Raw genomic sequence first — 24,651 nt, 5'->3', positions numbered from 1 at the left:
TACGATGCATGTCCTGATGGATAAAACTTAGAAGAGCTTTCCTTTCCTACTTACTTTCTTTCCTTTCTACATGACTACATTAAATATTAAATAACTCAAAAATATTTTGGTAATTTGAAAAATTCACTGTCCTTGAAGAAACTGTTTGAGGAGTTTTCTCTTATTACTAAGTATACACTAATATAGAGATGTTTAAATCAACCCTGGGACACTATGATATTTTAGTGCAGTTACTCCAATCTCTGAATACTTTTGCATCTACCAGACTTTTATTTACCTAGAAAGCTCAGTAAACATTATTACTTTTATTATTGATATTATTATTACTTGTTAGAAACATTTTTATTTTCTACAATTTATTTTGTATATTTCAAACCTTCAAAAGTTACAATACTAAATAATAAACATGCACATACCCTTTGCTTAGAATTACAAATTGCTAACATTTTGCCACATTTTCTGTATGCTTCTTTCTCAATAATAAAAATAATAGGCCGGGCACAGTGGCTCACGCCTGTAATCCCAGCACTTTGGGAGGCCGAGGCAGGTGGATCACGAAGTCAGCAGATTAAGACCATCCTGGCTAACACGGTGAAAACCCGTCTCTACTAAAAATACAAAAAATTAGCCAGGTGTGTTGGCAGGCGCCTGTAGTCCCAGCTAGTTGGGAGGCTGAGGCAGGAGAATGGCGTGAACCCGGGAGGCGGAGCTTGCAGTGAGCCGAGATGGCGCCACAGCACTCTAGCCTGGGCGACAGAGCAAGACTCTGTCTCAAAAAAAATAAAATAAAAATAAAAATAATAATAATAATTTCACTATTGTTATCATTTTGTGAACCATTTGAAACGTAAGTTGCATGCACGATCACCTTTTATCCTAAGTAGTCCAGTATATATCATCTGAGAAAAATGACATTCTATTATGTAGCCAGAGTATATTTCACTAATTCGGAACAATTAATTTTGATGAACACAATTATGTAATACACAGTACAGATTAAATTTTGCCAATCATCCTAATAATGTCCTTTATAGCATATTTTATCCAATTAAAAATCTAATCCAGTCTCATATTTTAGTCTTATATAAGGTGTTATCACCTTTCTCTGATAGCATATGCAAATAATTTATATTTTAATTTCATACCTCCAGTCATGACCTAAAATTTAATAATTCCTGTTCATTTATAAATTTCCTGAATTTAAGTTTGTATAACCACTTGAGAGTATATATCTTGATCTGTTTACTTTCATGACCTTCTGATTGCTCTGAAGAATCTATGCCCTTAGATAACATCTGTAACCAGTACTTACATAACTTTTGATCTGGTTTCCTTCCACTCAGTTTACAAACTCTTCCTAAAATCCCTTCTGTTCTTGGATGCTGACAATGTAATTACCTCCATCCTCCATTATTTCCAGACCACATTACAACTCAGGAAGGCCAAGTGTACAGATCTAACTCCTTTAAGCTTCTAGATGCCCATCATCAGCAAGTATAAATTCTTTAAATATTCAGCTTTTGGACTAACACGACGAAAGAGAATATTAATCAATTTCCTATCTTTTTCTCCTTGTTATGCAATTTTGTTTGACTAGCTCAGTGTATGTTCTAGCAATATCATTGCGTGTGGATATGGGTTCACACACACACAGAGAAACAAGAATATTAAAACAAAAGTATCAAATAGAGGCTTAACATTTCTAGGATTTAATGAAGTTCTACCTAACATCTTGAATTCAGGCTTCATGTCCTGCAAAATACAGACCCATACAGAGGTGCCAGGCCTAATTAGCAACACAGAGCCAGTAGCACCCAATATTTTAAAGATCCGTCTAGTAACGAATTATGGCATCTTCAAAATCCATCAGAGACTTTCATGAGGACAACTGCTGCTGTGTGTACACACAGCACAACACATAGAATGAAGAGAGCTTTGGCTTTGGAGTTAGATAAGTTGTGTTCAAATTCCAGATCTGTACATTACCAGCTAGATTACTTTGAGCAAATTACTTCACCTTTCTCTGCCTTATTTTCCTCAGACATAAAATACAGCACATACGCGGTAAGTTAAAACAATTCATATAAAAACGTTGCAACATGCCTTAACACAAAGAAAGTCTTCAATAAGTGTCTATCAAAAGAGGAGCTGTGGTGCACTTGCTCTTGACTTAATCACATTAATTTCACCAACCCGTGGCTGCTGAAGTCCCTCCTGCTGTAATAGCCCCTTTTACTATCAGGTTTCCATAGAGCCATGTTGTACACACTATAATGCATATCACTAAGGTGGGGCATCTGCCCCATAGGACAAAATAGCTAACAAGTCATTTATAAAGGTTATGTAGCCCAACCTCCCATTCAATGTTTTTCCCTTTACAACGTCTCTAAAGGATGATTAACTAAACACTTCTAAGCTGAAATTTCATTATGCCACAATTTGGGAAAGGTAAGAATTATTAGAAAATTAGTTCTTATTCTGAACTGGTAGTTACCTCTCTTAAAAAGTGTCTATCCATTAGAAAGAACTAACACTTATTGAGTACTTAGCTATCATGCATATTTACATATGCTATCTTTTGTTGTCTTCTGCATAACCATATGAAACAGGTTCTATTTCTTACCCCCTCACCCAATGATGCTATGCCATTTTTGCACTTGATTTACTTTGCACTGTCATTTCAATGAGTTGTTTCTCAGTGGTTTCCTAGTGCTTCGTATGAAAGGTGGACTGAGACCCTGGACCAGTAACTAGATTTCCTCTCATTTATTACCATACATTTTAACATATTACTATAAATTATTCCTCCAAAGTCTTAAAAATTGACAAACACTGATAAAATTCCCAAAAGAAATACATAATATTCACTGTTATGATCACAAACACATAGATACATACTACTATATTCATATTTATTATTTTTATGTGTATTCATGCTCTTCAGTGAAATTTTCTAACATTATAAGCTCTTGAAATCACTCTCACTGCCCCCATAAGCACACAATGAAGTAGTTTACACAAACTACATAGCATAGGTCTTTTCCAGAAAGAAAAAAAAAAACTCTTGGCTTACTGGATAGAAAAGTTACAAATTATCCACCCAAAGCACAGATCATAAACCTGACCCCCTTTTTAGATTTTTATTATGACTGAAATAATTGATACTGACAGAACAAAGAGAAGATTGTTACAACCATAAAAATCATTTTGCTGCTACTAATATAACTGAATCCTACGTCTAATGGATTATGTGGCCAGGCCAGCCTCATAATATCATCTAGTAACTAACTCTGTCCATATGCTGGCGTTCAATGGCCAAAGGCCCCATTTAATTAAGAAGATGGATTTATATGCCCTAATAATTCAGGTTAAAGCTTTGAGACCATAGTATTACCCAAGTTAAAAAAATTTTTTAGCCTCACCATTTTTTCCTACTGAGTACACCTCCTATTTCTGCATGATGCCCCATCAAAAATAAACTTACAATATCAGGTATGTTTAAAAATATAAAAGCATAACAATATTTAGCACATATTTATATAATTTACGTCAGGATAATTGTCTTCAATTTTAAACAGATCCTCTTAACAAAGAGGGATTATTAATCTTGTGAAAACGTGATATTGAGATAAATCCATTTATCAGACATAGACATGGAAAAACATAGCCAGTTAAACGTAGGAGCAAAGTTATCTAGAAATAACCTAATGGGCTCCTTCATGTGTGGTTTTATATATTTTATTATTTGCTTTAGTCATAAATCATGACATGTATACTGCTGGCTAAAATATCTTCTGGGAATAAAGCTCCTTCATTACGAAGTTAATGTTGAGAAGTACTTTGTAAATCAAATGAAAGAGAACCACTGGGACTCATAGCCATGCACTTCAAAAAGGTCCTAGGTCAAAGTTGCACATCACCTCAAGCTAAGTAAAGATGATAGAAATGACAAGCCCTAGATAATGCTGAGACATATTTTTCTGGAGCAGCTATTATGCACCAGGCACTCTGATGGGCTGTGCCAACACAACAACCCCTACTCCTCTTTCCCTTATCTTGAAATTTATGAATACTGGGAGGAAAAACTAGGAAAAGGGAAACAGTACATTCCATAACCTAAACAGGGCAAAACACAGTCATTTTCATAATGGAAGTCAAGAGGAAAGGATGTGGGGAGGAAGAAACTTGCCATATTCTTGAATATTCAGTTTCATAATGAAATAAATCAGGAATAAAATTAAGGAAAAAAATTTTTAAAAACCTTTGTTTCTCTGATTTGCTTGGTATAAAGCAAGTATACTTAGATTTAAGCATCAATGTTTTAATTTAACTTTTGAATGCCTATGACAGCTAATTCAGTCTGATTGGGCTCAAAGTGGAAAGAGTACAAAGAGCAAATACACCAGCAAGGAAGACACATAGGGCCTGAGATTGTCTTAGACGGGATTAATAGTAAGTACTAGTAACCAGTTATTACTTATCTCCTTAAAAGAATTCTCCTTGTGGTACATCTGTCCAACTTATCTTCCATGTAAAGATTCAGTATCTCTTTGCAATATCTCTTTAATAAAGAATTAACTTCATTTGTTAAAAAAAGTAAAAAGATGTTAAAAGATGCCTCCTCAGTGATTTCTCCTCTATATCAAGCAATCTTTACTCTTGGATTTCTCCCTACCTAGCAAGAAAACCACCCTAGTACAGAGGAATAGTCCAAGAGAGGTAATTCACTATCATAGACAATGCCTATCGATTGAATTATGTAAAATATCATAACTTCCACACACAATTAAGAAGCAACTGTCCTCAATTCAATGTTTTCACAAGTCAATAGTCATTCTGCATTCAGAATTAGCATGAACACTCATTTTGAGATATGATAGTATCATTTTGATATCAAAAATGGTGCTTGGATTTTAACCCTTAATCCATCAGCAGTGAATTATTTAAACAGTACATTTATAAAGATGCGGGAAGTTTTATACTTTTATACTCTAAGTTTTAACAGAGGCTGAAATTTTCTCTGGGGCATTGGAAATCATCAATCATTTTTGAAAACGGAGGACTCTGAATTGCATGGAAAACTAAATGAAGGGAGGAATTAAATAAAGTTGTTCCCTAGAAAAGTGCCTACATTTGCAAATTTCCGAACAAACTGAGGAATCTCTGTCTGTTTTGCATATCGAAGCCCAAGTCCATGCCACTAAGTAAGGTGGCCCTGGCTGAGCACGTTGGTCTGTCTTGACGGGAGGCCATTCTGACTGGACTAAAAGGGAAATCATTTTTCTCCCCCACTAAGCAATATGGTTTCCTTTGGGGACTTTCCACATTATATTTTGCTAAATGAACAAGCAAACAAAAACCATTGATGCTAACTGCTGCTTGTTGATTTTATTGGATGAATATCTAAAAATGTATCAGAGAATTCTTTTTAACCCCAAATTTCATTACTTACATTGGTCACTTTTACAAACTACTCCAGAGATTATGCATCATATTTAATCACCTATTTTAAATATTGAAATTGAATATCTGATAATGGAATTTACTTCATTCCTTAAGTTTGCTACCCCAAGACAGGCTTACCATCCACTAGAAGAAGTTTTATCTGGTTCCAGCAAACATGTTCTCAGCAATTAAGTCCTCAAATCTAAAACCTCATCTTTTATATCACCATTCCAAAATTCAAATGAGATTTCTAATATAAGCTGAGGGAAGAGCAGACTTGCAAATTGAAAGGCCAATGATCTCTTCCACTCACCTATCATTGGATCTAAAATCACCATATATTAGCTTCTTCCTGTGAGTTACGTGATCACCAAAAACACACCGAAAGCATGCTAAATGCCCTAGTTGCTAATGAGACAGGGCAGGCCAGGGCCCTCTTTACACCAGCACTTATGAACCAAGCTGGTCTTATCAGAATGAGTAATAAGGAAGTTTGGGGCTGAGAGCAAGTTGAGATAATAGGGCCCAGGACAGAAAAGTTTAATGGGGAAGTGACAAGGAAGGAAGAGTGAACCAAAGAATAGAAAGGGAAGGACTAAACGGGAGGTGCAGTAGGAGCAGTAATTATCAGTGCCCTAGAAGGCCAAAGACCAAGACCACAGACCTTCAGAGTTAAAAGCCAGCTTCTAAGGATGCACTACAGAAGAAATGATTGTCCGTTCAAGCTGGTTGCTGTCTAAGTGAACATAAAAGATTTCCTTTTTAAAAATTTGTTGATCTTAGGACTTTACAGGAACTCTGACACTTGATTCGGCCAACCGACATCTCCGTCAATCCTGTAAAACTAAGGATCCATTTTTTTTTTTTTTTTTTTTTGTATTCTTGCAGCATGGATACTACATGTAGACTTATCAAGACAGACACAATCTCTACATTTGATTATAAAAAAGTTTGGAGGTTAAAATGTCAAGCAGTTTAGTTACAATGAAATAGGGTTTTCTAATCTCTTTAATGGACTCTGACACATTTGTTGAATATAAGATCTTTACTAATTTGTAGTTGAGATGAATATATATAAAATTTCCCTGAACCTCTTTTTCCTGAACTTTTCTTCCTGATTTTAATTTAAATAAAAAGTACCATAATTAATTTCAGAATGTAAATGTCTCACTCCTACTTGACATGAATCATTTTTTTAATTGCCCTATTTCTTGACCTAGTAATTATTGCTTGTCTGAATTACACTGGCTCTCCCTTCCCCCAATCAACCAATTCCTACGTCCAGACAGTATGTTATAGCATTATAAAAATTTACATTATAAAAATTAAGGTTGTCTTAGTAAAATGTAGCTCATATATATCAGGAAAGACATGCATTTTAAGTCTCCCCAACTTCTGAATAAACAATATGCCTATAAAAATATCCATTTAGTGTCAGAATTCTGTATTGAAGCTAAGACCACTATATAGGAATTGAGGCTGATTATGCCTAGCTGTAGTCCACAACACATCTTCCTCTTCTTTCTCTACAAATGTTCTTTTCTAGAAAAAAACCCTATATCTCAGTTTTCAAGAATATGCAAGTAGATAAGACAGACTATAAACTACATACTGAGAAATATCTATTTATAAATTATTTAAGTTAATTTTAGAAAATTCAAGGAGGGAAAAATTCATTTTGAACAATAGATCTTTCTTCCTATACGCTCAGATCTCATGGCTTACACAGCTCCTTAGTATCTTCTATGTCCTGTTTTCACTAAAGCTATCTGCCTGCTCCATTCCTAAGTTTCCCCAAACTTAGGAATATATATCATTTATTATTGCACCTTCCACAGTGTGTTAGCACATGGCCTCATGGTAAGAGACAGCATGCCATAACAGCAATATTATGGCTGTGGGAGTTGGACAGAGCTGAGTTGGAATCTAAGACGCATTCTTTATTCCTCTGAGTCTAATATGAAGTGTCAGTGTGAGGACAATACGAGATAATCTAAATTAAAGCATGTAATAAAATATTTGGTACATGGTGGGCACATAATACATGTTAGTTTTCTTCATTCCTTCCCTCATTGAAATTAAAAAACTAAAGCTTACGAAGGACATGTTACACAAATATTTCAAAACAAAATAATCTGGCAATGCTTTCACCTTAGAGTCACATAGCAAATGATCTTGTAAAATGTACATTTCATGGTGTGGCTACCCACAGTGGAAAGATAAAAATGTTTTCTATTAAATGTATATTTAGCAAGCCACAGAGAAAAAATATGTGACACCATTATTATCATAGATGAAATGGAGACAATGATCATTTAAAATTTTATCAAAATCCTAAAACCTTGAAAGAGGTACAAAGAATTATCTTAGGAAACATGTAATATTCATGTAGTCTGATTTTTTTCAAAGTCCTTGACCCATGTAAAGGTGAGTAGGGATACACGCTCATTCTTGATCACTTTCATTAATCCCTTTAAAAAGCAACCAAGTTAACCAAGTGAAAAGGAAAATATCGGCCAAGGGTTCTTTCTCCCACTCCAGCTGTCTTAGCACCCTCTAAACACAGCTGGCTACCTTAGGAAATACTGTTAAATAATAAAATCAACAGCTATACTAGAAGAAAACAACACTTTTATTTGTGACCTCTGATCTAAGTGTGACTCTTCTGATTTCCAGCCAAGGGAATTCTGCACTAAAATTCTAGCAATCAATCAGTAACATGGAACAAATTTAAACTGAATGACACAACAACGCCAATATTAAAATGGGTTCACAAAGCTGCTACTTCCAATTTTGTGTACACTCAGACTTTCTGCACATTTATTCACTCAGAGGAAGACGATTTTGAGAAAAGGAACTGTGTTTTATTAACATAAGTATGCCGTCTTCACCTTCCAAGACTCTAGCATTATGATATAAATCGGCACTTGAATAATGTCAATAAAATTAAACATAAATAAATACAATCAACAGAACGCAGCAATAAACAAAGCAATCTAAAATCTGAGTCTTCTAAATGAAGAGCCTGCTATCATCACAGTATCTCAGTATCACTAATAGTAATAACCCTCTAGGGCATTATAACTTTTCAGGAGGCATCACACATAACACAAATCCAATACAATCAGTATTAGCTGTAAAATACAAACTTAGTAGCACCAACATAAAGATCACTTACCCCGATCTAGTATAGTTATTGTCACCTCATAATATTTCACAACTGAAGAGGATAATGAAAAAAAAATTTGGCAGGGCAAATTCTGCCTCTACCTAAATAAAGTGCTTTAGAATCTCCTATGCAATATGATTTTACTTCTAGATGACTTGAAAGTTATAATTGAGTCTCAGATATAAGCTAGACTAAATTGATAGAGAAAAATATTATCCTTATACATTCAATAATATATCATAAGATTTAAAAAAATAGTATACACACATACACACACACATTCACATGCAATCATGCCTTGCTTAACAACAGAGATGCGTTCTAAGAAATACACTGTTAGGTGATTTCATTGTTATGTAACATCATAGAGTAAACCTGCCCAAGTTGCATGTTACAGCCTGTTGTTCTTAGGCTAAAAACCTGTACAGCATGTTATTATATAAATAGTGCAGGTAAGTATAGCACAATGGTAAGTATTTGCATATCTAAACATACCTAAACATAAAAAAGGTACAGTAAAAATATGGTAATATAATCTTATGGGACCACCATCATATATGTGGCCCATTGTTGACTGAAACATCGTGATGTAGTACATGACTGAATACAGAATCTATTATATGCAAGCTTCAATTTCCATAAAGCATTATTCTGAAAATTTATTTTTTAAAAAGAATTTACATAAATACAGATGATGTAATCTACATTTTTAAATAACACTAGATAGTATTATTTAGGTGATGTTACTAGAGAGAACAATAAATAACTAGCACATATATGTAACAAATGGTGAAAAGTTAAAGATCTCAAGAAATGTTCAAATACTTTTTAAAGTCCAGGATTATAACTAATAATGAACTCCATATCCTTATTTTTTAGCATCTATCTAAATATGTGGAAATGATAATGACTTGGTACAGAGACAACTTTTTTTTTTTTTTTTTTTTAGACGGAGTCTCGCTCTGTCGCCCAGGCTGGAGTGCAGTGGCGCAATCTCGGCTCACTGCAACCTCTGCCTACCAGGTTCACGTGATTCTAGTGCCTCAGCCTCCTGAGTAGCTGGGACTACAGGTGCCTGCCACCACACCCAGCTGACTTTTGTATTTTTAGTAGAGACAAGGTTTCACCATATTGGCCAGTCTTTTTTTTTTTTTTTTCCTTTGAGACAGAGTCTCGCTCTGTCGCCCAGGCTGGAGTGGAGTGGCGCAATCTCGGCTCACTACAAGCTCCGCCTCCCAGGTTCACGCCATTCTCCTGTCTCAGCCTCTCCGAGTAGCTGGGACTACAGGCGCCTGCCACCACGCCCGGCTAATTTTTTTTTTTTTTTTGTATTTTTAATAGAGACAGGGTTTCACCGTGGTCTCAATCTCCTGACCTCGTGATCCGCCCACCTCGGCTTCCCAAAGTGCGGGGATTACAAGCGTGAGCCACCGCGCCTGGCCAGTACAGAGACAACTTCTGTCCTTCAGGAAAACAGGCTGATGAAATTGTTCAAAGAATCTGAAATTCCACTCATTTTGCAAATACTTTCCTGTATGATGAAAGAACAGAGCCATGTACCAAAATGAAACCAACCTAAGTATCAAAATAGGGCCAGAATAAGGTTGCTCTTCAGTTGCTTCCCTTCTCTGCTAGGTCGAAGCGACATAAAACTGAGTACAGCATACATTTGCTCTTAGAGAAGACTGTGGGCTTTCCATTGCTCATCATAGCGATCTAGCTCTTTTGATTTATATTTTAATCAGTTCAGCTGAATCAGTTCATTCAGAAAAACAGATGAAACTTATAAAATGACCAATATTAGAAACAAAAAATTTTGATTCAAAATGTCAGTCTGCATTTTATGATGATGGATGAGAGATCAGAAACCTTTGGATATAGTTTTTTCAATTGAAATATTGAGACTGGGTGCCTTAGTCCATTCTCATACTGCTATATAGAAACACACGAAAGTAGGGCGGGGTGCAGTGGCTCACGCCTGTAATCCCAGCACTTTGGGAGGCTGAGGCAGGTGGATCATGAGGTCAGAAGATCAAGACCATCCTGGCTAACACGGTGAAACCCCATCTCTACTAAAAATACAAAAAATTAGCCAGGCATAGTGGTACATGCCTGTAGTCCCAGCCACTCGGAGGCTGAGGCAGGAGAATCACTTGAACCTGGGAGGTGGAGGCTGCAGTGAGCCAAGATCACGTCACTGCACTCCAACCTGGGTGACAGAGCGAGACTCTGTCTCAAAACAACAACAACAACAAAAAAAGAAAAAGAAAAAGAAAAGAAAGAAGGAAATGCCAGAGAGTGAGTAATTTACAAAGAAAGGAGATTTAATTGACTCACAGTTCTGCATGGCTTGGGAGGCCTCAGGAAACTTACAATCATTGCAGAAGGGTAAGCAGGCATGTCTTACATGGTGGCAGGCAAGAGAGAGACAGAAGTCGAGCATGGGGAAAACTACCATCTATAAAACCATCAGCTTCCCTCACTGTCACAAGAACAACATGGGGAAAATTGCCCCCATGATCCAATCATCTCCCACCAAGTCTCTCCTCAACACTTGGGGATTACAATTGAAAATGGGATTTAGGTGGGGACGCAAAGCCTAACAATATCAGTGAGTTTGTCTGATAATTACCTCTGGGGTTCCACAGACAAGCTCTTTTTTCTTTCTTTTTTTTTTTTTTTTTTTTTAGATGGAGTCTCACTCTTTCACCAGGCTAGAGTGCAATGGCATGATCTCAGCTCACTATAATCTCTGCCTCCCGGGTTCAAGTGATACTCCTGCCTCAGCCTCCGAAGTAGCTGGGACTACAGGCACACACCACCACACCCAGCTAATTTTTGTATTTTTAGTAGAGATGACGTTTCACCATGTTGGCCAGGATGGTCTCAATCTCTTGACCTCATGATCCACCCGCCTCAGCCTCCCAAACTGCTGGGATTACAGGAGTGAGCCACCGCCCGGCTGACAAGTAGCTCTTAATCTTCGGCATATATATGGCTCACTTGGAGAGCCTGTTACTTACTCCACAGCATCCCAGGATCCAGACACAGAGATTCTGTGTCAGTGGGTCTGAGGCAAATCCCACCATTCTGCTTTGCTAACCAGCTTCAAAGTCATGTTGATATCTTTGGTCCGTGCACTGACCACACTTTGAATAGCACTGCCATCATTGTCTCTGATTCTAGGATTGGCCACCTCTGCATTCTAGGACTGTACCAGAATTCAGCTTTAGTGACAACTAAATCACATGAAAGAATCCTAGCAAAAGTTGAGAAATATGCATTAAAAATAAATCTTGGGGCCAGGCATGGTGAGCTGAGATTGTGCCACTGCACTCCAGCCTGGGCGACAGAGCAAGACTCCATCTTGGAATTAAAAAAAAAGATGAATCTTGGAATCCCTTTGTAATATAGTTACTGAAAGCAACCCTATAAATGCTGATTTTCTAGCTCCAGTTTTATGACACACTAGGTTATCTCCAATTATCTCCAGGGGTGATATAACAGCTTCACAAAATTAATTTTACTCCATTTTAATTTAACAAGGTTCACATCTGGAAAATGAATGCAGAATTTGCTGGTTGAAGTGAAAGTAAAGAACAGCTGAATCCATTAACTCTGCTCCTATAACCTAAAGCTCTTTGCTTAATTTTGTTAAATTCATTAAGGATTTTGCTTTTAACTTGGACCTTGTGCCTCATTATAATAGAGTGGCAAAATGCTATGGTCAAGTTGCAAACTATTTATGGAAGGGTAATTATAAATACGTAAAGGCTCTGATGAACCCAGTAACAGGCAGTGGCAGGGGTGGCACCATCATTCTATGGTTAAGGAGATAGATGACTTACACGTCCTTCCTTTTACTAACGTGTTCACTTCCAAAGTCAGTTATTGAAAGTGAAAACAATAGCCCTTAAAAACTGATGGTTTATCTCTACTTATCTTTAGGTTACTGGTAATGGTTTTTTAAGGGAATATACATTTTTTTCTAGGTGGCAAAAAATTTTCTAGAAGAAACATAAACCAACTGACTTTGAAAAAAAAGGTTGTTATAAATATACGACAAAATATTCAATAATGTCTCCCAATTCATCTCTGTAGCTAGTTATGGTTTTTAAATTTGTAGTCTAATTTTATAAATCAAACAAGACCTGAAGTAAATGCTTACCATCTGCTTACCACATTGCTATGAGATGTAAGGTTTACATAAAAGCAAAAATGCATAAGAACTCTTTGTGTGTACATGTGTGTCCTTAAAATGCTTACATTCTTCATAGGGAGAAAAAGCTAATATATATGTAGAAAAAATACAGAAAATGTGTCAAACTCTCTGACACTATTACTGAAATAGAAGTATAAAAAGGAATAATTGCTGTGGATTAGGAGAATACTGAAAAGCCTCTTGAAGGATGTGGAACTTCCACTGGACCTTTACAATCAGAAAGATTTAGATGATGAAGGAGAAAAGACAGGGGCATCATATGAACAAAGGCAAGAGGAAGGACTCGTGTGTGTGTGCTGGGAGATGGGGTCTCCAGGGAGCAGCACTACTTCACCGAACAGAAGCCAGGGGCTTGACAGTAGGAGAAATAGTTTGCAAAAAGCAAAAGTATTGCAAATTATGGGAAGTCCTAAAACAGGGTAGACAAATTGGACTTGATAAAGTAGGTAATAAAGAGCTATAGCAGACTTTCAGCAATGGCAATGACATGCTGTTAATTGTTTTTAGAAGATCAGCCTGGTAGACTTGAGGGAGGCAAAATTACAAGCAGGATGAAGCAGTAAGAGGAGGAAAACAGGCAAATCAGTGAGTGGCGCCACTTCTCGAAAAGGCAGGCAAGAAATAGAAATGGATTGGGTAAAGAAATAAATGCTAAAAACATTATAGTCATCAACTGTGGGGGGAAGGGGTAAGCCTCAGCAACTACAAAGAAAACAAAACAAACTAAATATGGACCAGAAAGGCGCTTCTTTGCTGTCTTTTGAAGTAGAAAGTTATTTCTGCACATGCAAACTGTATATATATCAGTTTCTAAGCATAGCTGTGAAAAGGGTCAATATTCACAGCATCTGGCTTTATAGGAAGTGCAGGCCTGAAGATGAAAAGCAACACAACTGCTTACAGTGTCTCACATTACAGACCCTTTTGATCTTACAAAATAAAAAGCAATAAATGGGAAATAATCCACTGACTATGTGTAATGAATCAAATAGAGCTGTGTATAACTTTTATTGATTGCTAGTCAGCCATTTATTAATATTTAATGAGGACCAACTATGTACAAGCCAATTTGTTAGGTGCTATGGATGATGGGAACATAGAAGAGGTCAGCTGACAACTTCCCCAAGCAGCACAAATACGTAGAAACCTGTCTTGGCCTTTTAAAGCAGTCATGAACTTGAAAACCAAGTGCCAAAGGGAAATCACTGTACTCTCTCGAACAATAACAAAACTGCTTTATCCTTTACTAAAGAAAGTTTGAATTACAGGATGACAAGAAAAGGAGGAATTCTGAAAGTGGAAAGTTTAACCACTATGTTTGTTACAATTCCCTTTCACAAAAACTTCCATGTAAGGAGTAATAATTCTATAGCTTTTATAGTTCAAAAAGATGTAATCAAACCAGGTGTTGATTACAGGAAAGAAAAGAGGGAAGGAGAGAGACAGGGCGTGCTTAATCTTTTCCTGGTGTTATACTTTCAGTACAAGAAGCATACATTTTCACCAGTTCATTACAAAATCTGATGACATCTACATGTTCAAACACATATTCCATTTAAATGAATGCATTGTGATTATTATAATTAAGTTCATACCTGAAATTTATAATATATGCTGCAACACAAACTGTAGTCTTTTTTATTTAGGAATCACCTAAACTATATTGGTCAAAATGCCTTTGGACATATTCCCTACATATACAAATATAAACGGCAAAAGCAAATACATGAACGGGCTTGTGAGCAATCTCTTGTCATTTCTTCTTTTCCATCCAACAGAGGGAAATTAAATAAGAAAGCAAAACCAAGTAAAAATAGGTAATATTAACAGCATCTTGAAATTTTAGGTACTCTCTGATCATAAAATTGAAAAAGAATGCTTGTTGGCTAAAAGGCACAGTAAATGGAATTATTACTGTAAAATTTTAGGGTACACAGCTCTATAATGGCCCAACTTCTTTCAAGTTTTCAAGTAGGAAATTTTCTAGAATTTAAAAGAACAAAACTATTACCCAACATGAACACATTAATTAGCCAGCAAAAAAAGATAACATAAGAAAAGATTAAAGAATTTGTGTCTGAAGAATTTTCAGTGCAAAACTCCTTAGCATAGTATGACAGGAGAATAAGAATGAAAAATGACAGTTCTTACCAGTTAGAAAAAAAACAGCTTGTCAATAGTGACTTCTAAACCCAAAACTTCAAACATCCTTAGCGATATATTTTATTTTGCCAAATAAAAGCATAGCAGGAATGCAACAAACTGTTAATACACAGAAAGAAGTTTTAAATGATTTTACAACAACACATTGAATTGTTCATATTTTCAGTGAATAAATTCTCATGTTAAAATACAGTGTCAATTTTTATAGTATGAAAATTGCAATAAAATAGCATGTTACATCTGAAAATATAGAAACTTTACAACATTTGATTTTTTGTTGTTGTTGTTGTTTGTGTTTTTTTTTTTCTTTTGAGATGGAGTCTCACTCTGTCACCCAGGCTGGAGTGCAGTGGTGCCATCTCGGCTCACTTCAAGCTCCGCCACCCAGGTTCATGCCATTCTCCTGCCTCAGCCTCCCGAGTAGCTGGGACCACAGGTGCATGCCACCATGCCCGGCTAATTTTTTGTATTTTTAGTAGAGATGGGGTTTCACCTTGTTAGCCAAGATGGTCTCGATCTCCTGACCTCGTGATAAAATATCATCCTACTACATACAATGTTCAAAACTCAAAATTGCGTTGCTTCTCATTTTACTGTGTGTGGTTTTGTACTAAAATTAAATGCATCAGACAGAACACAATTAAGGAATGGAAGAGTAGTTATCTGTTTTATTCTCTTTGAACATACAGATGTTCAATGATCATACCTCACCAATACATGCCTACTGCCACTCATGTTTCACTTTGCAAATACTCAGGGTTTAAAACAGAGCAGACTGCACTTTTGATAACATCTGCTACAACAAATAACAAAAAAAGAGTGTGAAGTCTGATGAATGTTTAAACAGAACATTTTTTATGGATCAGCTAAATCTTTTCTGCTTTTTAATTAAAAGTAAAGAAAATGGAACTTAATTATCCTGTAAAGATTAGCTTGTGGGCATCTTCCTGTAAATTACTTCTAATTGAAAGCAAATTGTCAAGTGACATTCAAAGTACTGTCCTTTAAAACACAGCTGTTCTACTGCTGATTTCAGTGCATTGCAGTGTTTTCTTGTTACAATACGGCATATTTGAATATTTTAACAATTTCACTGGTTTGTATAGATTTCCGTTTAACATATCTTAATCACATTTCTTCGTGTAAAAAAGTTGGCATCCTTAAGTGGTTTGCAGGCTCCTTAACTAGCCTATCATGAGTGCTCTCCACTGAGGTTTACTTTTTTTTTATTTGCTTGCTCAGAGTACCACATCTGGACAACAATGATCCAGGAAGTGGGTGGTCATACTCATTAGAATACAGCCACAATCCAACTCTTTATGACACCTGTATAATTAAGCCACAGTTTATTGATGTTTTAAAACATACTACAAGTTCAAGTGAAATTCTTACTAGAAACTGAAAACAAACAACTTTTCATAATTTAGCACTTAGAATAAAACTCCGGTCCTTTAAAAAAATATTAAGTAAACAACTAAAGGGCAATGTGAAGACTGCTAACATAGGAGTTCTAATGCTAAACTTTAATATGAAGATGGATAAGAAACAAATAAGGAGTATAAATGCATTAACCCACTAAAATATATTTCTGCTTCTATCCAGTTATGTATTTAACTATCCACTAACTATTGCTAATTAGCTACTATTGCCTAGCACTGTACTCAGTTCTGGAGACGTAGCCAAAAAATAAAAGTCACAGTTCTAATGGAATTTACACTCCAGAAAAGGAGAAAAGAAAATTAAACCTACATAGTTTTTTGGTGTCAGGGACTACCTGGATTCCTGGGCATAGGTTGTTTAAAACATCTAACAACAACAACAACAAAAATCCTTGCCTGTGTAGTGTTCTTATTTCAGTTGATGGTAAGTGCTTTGAAAAAAAAATCAGAATATGGTGATAACCAGTCACACACAAGGAGGCACTATCCTTTATGGGGTGACCAGGAAAGGACTCTCTACTAGGGGGACATCTGAACAGAACACAGAGTGAATTGAGTGCCAGGGAGACCCAAGCACAGTGCAGTATGAGAGTATGGGGCGGAGGGGTCCCTTCAGAAGCATTAGGGAAGTCTCTAGGAAGGAGACTTCTGATACCCAAGAAAGTAGTGTGAAAAAGGTGAAAGTTAGGACGGTAAAAGATTATTAATCATGTTGGAAGGTTTATGTTTTTGCTTAGACAGTAGGATGACTCAAACCACAAACCCAACTAATACCACTTTAATTCTCTAGGTAGTCTGTTTTCAAGCTGTGTATTTAGCTCAAAGCCTATATAACACATTTATCTTATTTTTATATATTGATATGCTAATGTTGTGCTCCACAGTGAAATAATCTGTATGAGTTGCTCTCACTGTAACTGACTGGTATAGATGAATAGGTAGGTAGGTAGGTTAGCTGGTAATCAAGCAGGCAGGTAGGCAGGCAGGCAGGCAGGCATACAGATAAGGTTTAAATGTTAAATGTTAACATTTTTCAGTAAGCAAAAAGCCACTTTACAACAATGCAGGACAAAAATCTGAACCACAATTTGGGCTCTGCTTCTCATGGCAATATTTATGGAGACATCTGAGAAAGGATAACGAGAAAGCAAAATTCTGAGTCTTACTCTCATCTGCTCAAGCATATCAGCAGATCCAGGTAATAAAAGGGTCAAAGAGAGGTCAAAAAAATGGTAAAATGGGAACTTCTGGATGTTTTTCAGTCATGACAAAAGAACTGAAAAAACAATGTAAAAAAGGAGGATTTTCTGGACTCTTTTCCAATTAAAATCATGTTCTTCGTTAATACTGAATTAATGTGGGCTAATGTGTTAATATAAATACTATTACTTTTAACAAAATTCACTGAAGAATGTTAAGAAAAAATATGTCCTAGCAATCATATAAATTATAATTGAGATTGTTATCGTGTATTAAATAAACAGTTTAGAGCATATAATGAAAGAACAGGGATATTTTAATTAGGTATTTAAAACTTGTCAAACTAAGCTTCTACTATGGTTTCAAAGTTAAAATGTCATTTTCATAAAGAAACATTTAAACCATCCAACAATGTGCAAAATCAACACAACACTATCTATTTTGTAACCAAGGCTTAGTTCCAAACGTAGATGCATGAAGTTTAGGAAATGATGCATCCATTGGCCATAATTAAGCTCAGCTTAAAAAACTCATTCTAAATTAGTGGCTTTCTCATTTCGGCATGCAACCATTTGCAGGGCATCTTAAAACCCTGAATCCTGGGTGCCCCTCTCAAGATTCTGGCTCCAAGTCTGGAGTGTAGTTCAGTAATGTGCATTTCTAACGAGCTCTGAGGGGATGCTGATGCTACTGCCAGACCCTAGAAAAATGCCCATCTTATTAGTTAAACAATTTCTCCATTGATTAAATATCAAAAGTTTTGCTTTTAATATAAAATTGAGCCTTTTTTCCAAAGGAAAAATGACCTCCCATCTTTTTCACAGCAATGAATTTGAATATTTTTAAAAAATATTTGGTTCAAAGAATAAATAATTATTTCTTCCCTATGAATAGCCCAGATTTCATCATGTACACTTTTAATCAGCAATATTATCTGTAAACCAAATTTAGTCATTAAAAGGAGGATAACCAGAAAGCAAAATTTTGAGTCTTATTCTCATCTGCTCAAGCACATCAGGAGAACCATTTAATGTATCTCATGGCAATTCTGATTCCAATGAAACGACTCTGAGTCAGGATCTTCTATGTAAGTACAACGTTGAATTTGCACCTAAAAATTCTAGTTAAATTTGATGTACAGTCAGCCCTCTTTATCTGAGGTTTCCACATCCCAGAATTCAATTAATCATGGATTGGAAATATTTACATACACACACACACACACACACACACACACACACACACACACACATGAAATAATGCAACTATAAAAGAGAACACTAATTTTAAAATATAGTAACTATTTACATAGTATTTACATTGCATTAGGTACCATACTATAGAAATGATTTAAAGTATACAAGAGGATTGCATAAATTATATGCAAATACTATGTCATTTTCTTTTTTTCTTCTCTTTTCTTTTCTTTTTTTTTTTTTTTTTTTTGAGACAGAGTCTCACTCTGTGGCCCAGGCTGGAGTGCAATCGTGTGATCTCGGCTCACTGCAACCTCTGTCTCCCAGGTTCAAGAGATTCTCCTGCCTCAGCCTCCCCAGTAGCTGGGATTACAAGCATGTGCCACCACACCCGACTAATTTTTGTATTTTTAGTAGAGATGGGGTTTCACCATGTTGGCCAGGCTGGTCTCAAATTCCTGATCTCAAGTGATCCACCCACCTCAGCCTCCCAAGTTGCTAGGATTACAGGCGTGAGCCACCATGCCCAGCCCATTACTATGTCATTTTCTATCTGGAATCTAGTATCTGCTAGGGGTCCTGAAACCAATTCTCCACAGATACTGAAGGAGGACTATATAGTTCAACTGTGAAATAAGATGGAATATGATAATCTTTATATCAGGGAAGGTATGACACTTTTGTATCCTCCAAAAGTCACCAATAAATAGATGAACCAATGAATAAGAGTATACTAATATGCTAAAATATCCATTAAGGTGACACCTTATTCATTTCCTCAGTGTCCCCCACCAAAATTACAATTGCCTACCAAGTTTTCTTCTTTGCTCTCTCCCTATCCTAAGAAAGACATCTTTGCATTCTTCCTACCAATAACCTCTCATTTTCTTCATCTTTCAGCTTAAGATTCAGTCTATGCAGTCTTCCTACCTGATTCAATCTACACTACTCTATCTTTGTATTTATCTGATTATTTATTCTATGAATATTTTCACTAATCAAGTATTTCATAACCTTTAGAGTAGAATTTTCTGTCTCTTATTTAACCTTAGAGCACCCAGGACAGGTGCTCAATGTGGAGTAGATTGCCATGTTCCTTTCCTTTTCAAAACCCACCCATGGCCAAGGAAATCATTTCTGCACACCTGAATTGCTTTAACAGACTCTCCGAAGGTGGCTGCCTTTAGCCTCTGGGCAAATTATTGTTTGTTGATATCACTTCCTGCTCAAAATGTACCTTGATATTCTAGAATTTCTAATAAGGTAGGAACTCTAAAAGTCTAATGCCAAATTTATAATTTTTTTCTTTATCCTTTCCTCCTGCACCATCACCCCTTAAAAAGTATATATCATTTAATCCACTAATCTTACTGTTTGAAATTTACCCTTCAAGAAAATCTTAAAAAAGTAAAATAACTATTGCACTAATTGAGTCATTTCAGTGTTAGTTACAAAAATTGGAAGCTATTCAAGTGCCTTATAATATAATGTTTAAATAAATTATAACAAATCAACTGAGAGACTACAGAGCAGAAATACAAAATGAAAGTCGAGAAGGCCATGTAGAAAGATGAAAAATATTTCCAGTTATAATCACAATGAAATTATATCTATACTATGATTACTTGTATACTACATAAAAATAAAGAAAAAGAAAAACAAGTGATGTATCATGGTAGTTAGATGTATTTTTTTGTTTATATTGCTTTTGTAAGAAATTGGGGTCAATACACATCAAATACATCTACATCTCCCACATCTTCATCTCTGGAGTTACACAATGTATGCAATGAACTTTATGATTTAGAATCATGATGCAGAGTTTCTAGAAGGTCTTAAATCATCTTAAGTTTCATTACGTTGACCTAAAAGTGAATGTAAACTCTTCACTGAGAATTTCAACAAAGGTTTTAGTAAAACAGAGTTTCTGGATACCCATCAGTTAAGCTCAGTTAATCAAAATACCCTATGGTTCATTCCAGGTTATACCTCGTATTGTGTACAAGGATACCTAAGAGCAGATGGGTTTTGTTGTCACTTTCTTTGTTATAAGGTTTGTATACAATTACAGACCACATTACTCAGGCCCTCAGAACTGAATGGGAATTAGGCAGCTGAAGCCCAGGCCATTCCTTTGAAAAGGAATGTCTTCCAGCTATTTTTCTTTCTTGTTATATTGAATTTTCATATGGATCTAACTATGGATAAATAAAAGCCCGAATAGCTTCATGACTGATTTATTCTCATTTCAGAATTCTGGCCTTAAAAAACATCCAGAACCTAATCAGTTAATATTAATGCATTCAAAGATTTTGCATGTCTACCAAATAATAGTAAAACCTGTAGTGGGACAATTTAAACCCAGGCTCCTTGGGCTCATTTATCATTTTTTTCTGTAACCCCACAACACTTCTTTGGAACTGAAGAAGATAAATGGGTCCCTGAGAAACAAATATTTACAAACCTTTTGGAAATGATTTTTAAGTAGAAAATGAAATATTCCATTATCTATGCTGATCATATGGGAATTCACAACAGAGAGTCGAGTACAGGGTGTGCTGTTCAACCTCATAATCATTTGCAAATAAAATCAAACAATTCCAGATTTCGAACTTATAAATGAAATTTCAATCCTAGTTGTCTTTTTCCCTAATTACAAAAGGGAATGTTGACTTTCTATTTTTAAATGAATTATCTAATATGTTAATCATCTAATAAGACTTTTATTGGTTCACTGCTATACCTGCCCCCTCCCTTGAAAGAAATGGACAGGAGGTAAAATGCAAAAACATCAATGGTAAATTCGAATTCCTGAGTTTCATGTAGTCACAGCACACATGAGCTATTAATATACTTTTCTTCTTTACATTTCTTATAAGTGAGACACATTTCTTATAAGTAAGACAATAAACTATTGGGAAAACAGCAATGTAATCAATAGCCTTTCACTTTGATTTTACAGCAAAACCTATAGAGAAACAAACACGTTGGCATTTGGATCCCAGCTAGCCATTATGAAAATCTGATGTGTGTCACATGATGAGACACTACAGAGATAACACAGCATCCCTCTACTTAATTTCTAGAAAAGCAATTCAAATTTTAGAATGGTAGATTGTCTCTGCTTCTTATACAAATGCCTTTAAAGAAAATCATACCTGCAAATGCAAAGCATGGAATAGTCAGCATTATATAAATATAACCAACACTACTTTCTGTTATTTGTCAGCATTTCCTTGGTCCTTACTACGTGATTCTTCATTTATACACATAGATTATGATGCAACCTGTGAGAGGCTCAAAGAACCAACAAAATGTTCAAGCAAAGAAATAACTGTTAGAACTTGCTTCTATCAGTCGATTTTGTCCCAACATTTAAAATGTTACACTCACACACACAAAAATGTATTCTCAACGTCCTCAAGCTGGATAGGCATGTTTTGGAAAAGTTGGTCAATCACACTGGATTAAGGTGATTTCTGGGAATAGCCTGTGACTTCAATATAACCTTTAAAGCCGTGAGTATGTTGGGGTGGGGGGGGGTGGTTATCATTTTTGTTTTGTTATTATTTTTAATATGGTAAACATGTCCAACGGCTACAATACGTTTCTCTAATCCAAAAATGAATGATAAAGACAAGCAACTAATTTGAAATTTAAACACCTGAATAAGCTGGAGGGGGCATAAAACAGAAGCTGTAAGAAAACATAATGGAATGGAAATTGCTCAAACCAACTGTGCGGTAGGGCCAAGCACTCTGACATATGCCATGTCTGTAAATGAAGTAAAGGTATGTCACATGCCACCTTGGGGTTGTGTGTGTCACTGCTGGCTTGGCATGTCATTCACTCTTTCCTGTACCTGCTTCATACTACTAGATGTTAATACCTTTAGTCGTCCTATTTGAAATATAACCTCTTGGTGTCAGGAGGAACAGAGTACACTGAACTGGGGCTTTGTCTGAATTTTCACACATTTCATATTGAATATGCATTTATTTTTCACATTAAGGTTCATGGATATATCTTATTAACTCCATAGAGTAAAAGTAAAGTAACTTTGTAAGACTATACCAACCCTAAGCTAAATCTCACCAGCTATGAAAAAAATAAGTTTTTTATTGACATCAATGATTGGAAGTTTTATGTTTCATATAGGCTTTTAATTTGCAATCAGTAAATTGAATTTTTAATGTTAAAAGAATAATCATGCTTAGAATGAATATTTTATGAAAAGTATATAAAAAGTGCCTTCAATACGTTTTTCTATCTGACACCTCAGGGTTTTTGGGGGCGGGGTGGGGGGTGTTACATTATTCAAAATTGTTTAAAGTTCCAATAATATACTTTCTCAAATAAGAGAACTAAAGGCCAAACTTTAATCTCCATGGATCCTTCTTTAAAGCTATGCGTGCTGTTCTCCTGACATTTCATTCTGCATTGTACCTATGGCTACATCTGGTTTCCTTAGACTGTAAGACAGCCATGTGAGAATAGGAACCATGATTCAAAACTGACTAGCATTTACTGAGTGCTAATGTGCCAGAGCTATTTGTAGCCATCTCCACCTACATGATCTCATCTTATTCATCGTTGGATCCTGTCATTTTGCAGCAGAAGCCCTTTCACTGACAAAATGGAGCTACGAAAAAAACCCCTTAACCCATTCCAAATATTGGCTGTCAATTGCAGTGTGGCCCAAAACAATGTCTCCAAAATGGAACTAATTATCCCTGTCCTACATGAAAGGATAATGCAGGTAAATAATGTAAGAAAATTAAGTTAAATGCTTATAAAGTGCCTAACAGAGTCCTTAGCACATAGGATGGCTCTCAATGAAACTTTTCCTTCCTTTTCCAGAAGTAATATGTAATGCACACATATATTTGTCATAACTGCACCTCACTGTTTTCCAGGAAATCTTCTGAATGAAGGAAATAAATGTTCACTGTATTCTCCTCTTATTAAGTTTAATTACATATGTAATGCTTAAAACAAGTATGTCAAAACTAAATCTCTTATTTTATTTTATTTTATTATTTATTTATTTATATTTTTGAGATGGAGTTTCGCTCTTACTGCCCAGGCTGGAGTGCAATGACGTGATCTTGGCTCACTGCAACCTCTGCCTCCCGGGTTCAAGCGATTCTCCTGCCTCAGCCTCCCCAGTAACTGGGATTACAGGCATACACCACCACGCCCGGCTGATTTTGTATTTTTAGTAGAGATGAGGTTTCTCCATGTTGGTTAGGCTGGTCTCGAACTCCCGAACTCAGTTGATCCACCCACCTCAGCCTCCCAAAGTGCTGGAATTACAGGTGTGAGCGACTGTGCCGGCCCAATAACTAAATCTATCCACTTATCTACTTCAATATCTATGCCATAACACCTGTATGTTTTTCTTTCCTTATTTTTAAGTTCAAGAGAAATCATTCAAATACTTGTCAATTTCAGATACGTTGTATTTGCATGGCAAACATTTATTGAAAAAAATTAAACATTCGAATCAGAGGAAAATCATATTTAGAAACATTGTATGTAAGTATAGTAATGAAACTGATTTTTAAATATAAGTGGGAAAATATAATGGTACATTCTAGAAAAAAAAATGGAATCACCAAATCCTATTTGAGAGTTAGAGTTAGAAACAGGTCTATGTGCTTAAACATACAATTCATTCTGGGGTTATAACAATGTTATTACAGAACATTTGTATTCTCAATTTCTCTACTACATCAATCTTAACAATAGAGACACATAAAGAGAACTAGATTTGATCTGTTTTTTTTCCCCCACAACAGTTGTGTTTGAACAAGC

General features: G+C 35.7%; 1 protein-coding gene across 4 annotated transcripts in view; it reads right to left on the bottom strand.

Moving 5' to 3' along the window:
• Positions 1 to 24,651, bottom strand: part of ZFPM2 (zinc finger protein, FOG family member 2) — a 483,171-nt gene that overhangs the window by 431,308 nt on the left and 27,212 nt on the right. The window lies entirely within an intron of this gene.

The sequence above is a fragment of the Hylobates moloch genome, unplaced genomic scaffold (assembly GCF_009828535.3).
Source record: "Hylobates moloch isolate HMO894 unplaced genomic scaffold, HMol_V3 SCAFFOLD_9, whole genome shotgun sequence".
Taxonomy (NCBI): domain Eukaryota; kingdom Metazoa; phylum Chordata; class Mammalia; order Primates; family Hylobatidae; genus Hylobates; species Hylobates moloch.
The sequence above is the reverse complement of the archived record's forward strand: the minus strand, read 5'-3'. Positions and strand labels throughout refer to the sequence as shown.